The sequence below is a fragment of the Trachypithecus francoisi genome, unplaced genomic scaffold, assembly GCF_009764315.1.
Source record: "Trachypithecus francoisi isolate TF-2019V2 unplaced genomic scaffold, Tfra_2.0 Lachesis_group17, whole genome shotgun sequence".
Taxonomy (NCBI): domain Eukaryota; kingdom Metazoa; phylum Chordata; class Mammalia; order Primates; family Cercopithecidae; genus Trachypithecus; species Trachypithecus francoisi.
The window spans coordinates 84,181,622-84,187,109 of NW_022681462.1; positions in this window are offsets into that span (position 1 = coordinate 84,181,622).

Sequence of the window (5,488 nt, forward strand, 5' to 3'; positions counted from 1 at the left end):
CATATTTCAGTAGAAAGAAAAATTAATGTGTATATACTTACATAACGTTTTCTTTCACTGGGGTGTTGATCTAAGAGTAGCAGTCGGGGGAACCCGAATCTTCTTTTTAGTGCCTCAAAGGCAAACATTTTCCTAATTGAACAGTTTAAAATATTCAGTTAATTAATCCTAGATAAAAGCCATATTCATATTTAGCTTAAATGGTTCTTTTCAACAAGATATATTAAAATTGTAGTTCCTATATTTAATAATGAGAAACAAGAGATCACAATAATGCCTGATTTATAGCTCATTCTCAATACTTGGTAAAGACATTAGACAAACCATATATGAATTTTCTACGAATGAAGTGTCCTAAAGTACCACCAGGAAGAACCAGCATGGTTTTGTGACCCACAGATCCTTCTGGGGCTGCTTTTTCCTATTCCAGTGGTGGAATGCCAGGCTAAGTGGACACAACAAGTAGCAAGGTCATTCTCTACTTGGCCTTCACTTGTTGTGTCAGTGTCTTTTTTGTGTCCCAGGAAGACAGTAACTTCTCCAATGTCAGCTTGAAAGCCTAGAAGTCTTCTCCCCCATCCTGTAACCAAAAGTGGTGGTGAAGGGATATGAAATCCAACACTGAGTAAAGGGGTAGGCAGAGGGTGGGGGGATGGAGGAACACAGGCAAATCAATTTCCCATGATGTGCATAATAGGTCTTACATTTGGAAGTGCTTCTTAAAACATGTTCATTCGAGTGGGCTGAAGAAGTTTAAGAAATAAGTAGTCCTAAATCAGATGATAGGTTGGGCCATTTTCAAGGATAATGTGGCTGGAGCTGAGCAAGTTGAAATTTTCCTGGCAGAAGTCCATTGGTATCTTTGGACCCCTGTATGAAGAATAGGTAAATGTAGATTTTAGGCAATGTGGCTTCTCCTGATCTAACTCTTGAGTTCAACTTTGAAGCACTGGGCCTGGACATAGTCTTTCCAGAGTCTTAGGACCCCCATGCCTAGGTATTCATTAGAAGAGGCGAATCCATGTCCAGTCTTTGGCCCTGCCTTGTTACATCTCTTCCTTGTCCTTTGGCCAAGCTCTGCTCCAGGCTTGAGCCTTTTTTATTTCTAGAACACAATTTGATTCACTCTTGTTGAAAATCTTGACTGGTGGCATCATTAATAATACATTCATTACCTCAGTCAAAAATGGCCAGCTTCCTGCCTTCTTATCTACTTCCTTGAGCATGTTATTGCCAAACCATGAAAAGAAGTGGAGTTGTGGGGGCAAAAGTAGTTCAAAAATTCCAGTCCAGTTCCGGTCACAAGAACAATCTTTAATTCTTGTTTTGCACCAAATATACAATCCCTCCTGCGTCTGTTCTAAGCTGTGTAAGCAGATAATTTGCAGTTTTTCAATGGCATTTTTAATAGTTACCTTCTGGAATTCAACTTTCAAGGGATTTCCTGATAAGAGCTATGTAATCAGGATGGAATCTCTTATTAAAAGGATTTTCCTTTTCCAAATCTTGAAAAAAGTCTGTTTCTGTCTTCTCAAATTATCAGGCTATCTATCAATAATTGAAGGTAAGATTGAAACTATGACCTTGGCAGGTAGTGCAGAAGATTTGCTGAAGTTGTTCAATAGTGTGAGCTATTTTTTAGATTACGGAGTGTTTTTAAACTATATTAAAAGTAAACTTCTTTTCACACTCTTCAGGGGCCTGGGAACAGGTTCATTTGTTCAAAAAACATTTCACTTATTCAACAGTCAGTACTATGAAAGTAGAGGAAAAGAGTGAATTGAGGAAGTTTCCAGTTGCCCTTCACACTGACTCTCCTTGGCACGTTGCTGCTGATGGGTCCATCCTTGGCCTACTTACCATGGTGTCCCACAGTTATCAAGACAATGTAAGTCTGTCTCTGGATAAATGATGCACTGGGCCCTAGTGCATACAGACCTTCACCTGAATCATGGGGGGATATGTTAAGTATCTAAATGGAAGGACTGGGAATCTGTGTTTCCACAAGTTCCCCAGGTGATTCTCAGGCAAACTAAAGTCTGAGAATTAAAGCGTCAGAAATTGTGTTGAGAAACCTGCCTTCATAAGTTAATAGAATGATCTTGGACAATCTATTTAACCCCTCAGTGCCTCAGTTTCCTCATCTGTAAAATAGCAGATAATAACAGTGTCTACCTCATGGGAGTAGTTTTAAGGATTATGTAGTTAATACATGTAATTAAAACACGTTCAATGCTTAGACCAGTGCTTAGAAGTGCTATGTAACTGTTTTTAGTTGTTATCGCCATTAGTTCTAGGATTGCTAATAGCAGGAGACTCAGCCTGTACGGTTTTCCCTATGGACCTTCAGCTGTGCCCAGTTTCGGGGCTCAGCAGGGTGTCTGGAGGCAAGGTCTCTTGTCTTGTGCTTAATTGGGAGAGGATGAGCAGTGCGCATATTGTGAAACTAGGAGGCTGAGAGAGCTCTGGGCAGTAGACGGCGGCGGAGGGAGTTTAAGTCTCAATACTGCTCCCTAGTGGCAGTATAAACTAAGGCCAGAACGTATTTCCCTTACCTGTTAAACGGAAGTGAATAAATTAATGGCTACTCCCTTTCATCTCTTCAGTTTTACCTTTTGAAACGAATGGTTAAAATAGGGACAGTTCCTGTTAACTTGACTTTGGTGTTGTGTTCTCTGACCCAAAATTGGGAAACCACGCTAAAGGGTGATTGACAATGAGCTGGTCAATCTTGGCTATCACTTTCCTCCAAGTTATATTGTGGGAGGCTAAGGAAAGAATTAGGAAAGAATGGAGAGGCGGAGAATTCGTTGGAGATAAGAGTGTTAGTGTGCAGAACGTTCCCTCCTGTCCTATCTTCTGCCCCCTCCTCCTCTCAAAGCCGAGTGGGAAGAGGCTTCAGCCAAAGATCAGGAAAGCTTGATGTATGACTAGTGAACTTTAGGAGGGAGAGGTCCTGGGATGTGGCTCAACCTGAGAAAGTCCCAGGTGAGCAGCTGGCTGGAGTTCCTTGTGGTGGCAGAACAGAGACAGGACTACCATAGAGTGAGCTGCCCTCCCAACACTGTGGGGCAAAGGTGCTTGTTTCCTATGGGCCAGATGTAGAGTCTGGTGGACAGAGGAGGCCTTGCACCATCTTGCAAAAGAGCCTTGGCCACGAGGCATCCTGCTCGGGGGTGAGGTGGGCTCTGCAGAAGGTTTGCACTATTAGCTGTAGAAGCCATGGAGCATCCTGGGGGGAGGGGGGGTGTTAGCTAGAGATTGTGCTAAGGAACTGCAGTCAGAGGATGGGGAATGGGAGGAGAATTTCTAAATACCCACAAAAGCAACCTGAGAGAGAAAGGATCAAGTCCTACATGTGGACAATTACTACACTCAAGGTACCAACACTGGATTACAACTCTGCCTGACAAGAGAGGCCTTTTCTTTCCTTCCTTATCTCTTCTCCCTTCCTTTCACCTTATGGAGAAGCCAGAAATGGTCATGGGGGAGGAGGTGAAGCAAACTAAATCTGAAATTATCCATGCCCCTCCAACTCTGCTGATGTAGGATGTAGGTTTCTGAGCTTGGGACAAACCAAAGCTTGGCAACAGGAGAGATTTTATATTGAATGAGGGCTTGAAAATTTAATATTAAACTTGACTGGGGCTTTCCAAATCATGAAGTGACTGAAAATGCTGTAGGAACTGTCCAGGACTTTATCTGACAGGGAAGATTGGTTCTATGGAGCAGGTGTAAAGGGACAGCAGTGAGATAGAAGAAAGTTACCTTTGGCTTGCACGCTGCCAAGTCCAGGTGGTTCACTAAACTAGGTAGCCTTGTAATGTTGTAAGATTCAAAGGAGCTAATGTGTGGGAAAGTATTGTGAATATTATAAGGTGACGTATTTTGAAATTATTTTTATATATAAATGTAGTTGAAAAAAATAAGACAGAAAAGACCTATTAAGCACCTACTCAGTGCAAATTTGACCTTGATTTCAGTGTTTAGAGGATGCAGGAACAAAATACGACATTGTTCCTGCCTGCGGGGAGGCTTATTGTCTCTAAAGAGGGACATTTGCAAACCCCACCATTTCCTTATCCTCTTTTCTGCCAGGTCAAATGAAGTCAGACAGCAAAGCTGATTGAATTTTCATTCTTGAAAATACATCATGGAACCTGATTTTCCAAAGAAGTGATTCAAACTGAACAGCAAGGTAGCTTACCTTATTGCTGCCTGTCTCAGAACTCAAGCTCACACTTCTCTTATCTTCAAATACTCGCCTGTTTCTAAGAATCTGCCCACTGCTCTGGGTCCCGATGCCTCAATGTTCCGTCTTGCTGCCCCAGTACTCTCTTTACTCTCAGGGAGAAGAATCCCCTCCTTGTGCCACTAGAATGTGGAACAGAGAAGAAGGAAGAACTGGCATAATACAGACCAAACAGATTTTAAAAACAAACAAACAAACAAACAAACAAAACCACATCCAGTTCCATCAGCCACATCTGGCAGTAAAGCACTCAGTGGCCAACTCAGCAGTACCACTTTGGTTCTTCTTAGATGGTAGCATCTTCTTAGATAATGCTGTACCTGATGCACAGTCGAAGCTTAATAAATACTATGACAAATTAATGTCTTTACTGATTATATATAGTTCCCTGGGTGAGAGCAATTAAGATAATCCTATGTCTTCCTTAATCCAGGCAACAGACAGCTTTCTGTTTAAAATCTGTGTTCTGGATAATCAGTGTATACAGAATGCTGATGTACTACCATAGTATCAAACTACAGTATGGCAGTTAATCTAGAAGTATATATAATGAGAATATTGGCTACAACAGAAAAACAGGGGCTTGTCTGGTCTGTATCTCTCAAGTGTGAGGAAACAGTTTAGTCAAACAAGTTGAAAAATAAAACAAAATTTAAAAAGGATTAAAAAAAAAAGCAAAACCCTGGTTCTTTGTTTTCTGGTGGAGACCTTCTCTATGCTGAACTAAATTTAACTTCCCCATTGAGTGTGATCGCCCTCCAGTGTGGGGCTACTGTGCCCTAGAGGGACGACTTTCCCCTTGATGAGGATTAATCCCACTCTTGACCCACACAGATGGTTTTAGTGACTGTATCTTTTGTGCAGCTCCATTTCTTCTCAAAATATGCAGATGAGATGTTTCTTCCAGCCTCTGGAGATTGAGGTGTCTGGGATCCCTGAGTGAGGGAAGAAAGGAGCACCAAGAAGTGGCAGCTGAAGCCAGATTGCACAAGCGAGACAGGAAGACTATCAAAGGCAGACAGAAAAACTCAGAAGAGAGCAGTCTTCTGGGGCTATTTATCACATAAACCAAGTCAGAAGCCTTTCAGTCTTCCTCCTGTATTACATCAGGGTTCATTTTAAAAAGATATGCAACTTGGTGATCACAAGTTATTTTAAAAAAAGTAGAAGAGATGGAAGTGTGGGTGTCATGCATTGTGAAAAATTGTCCATTTAAAATGGACACAAAATGGAGGC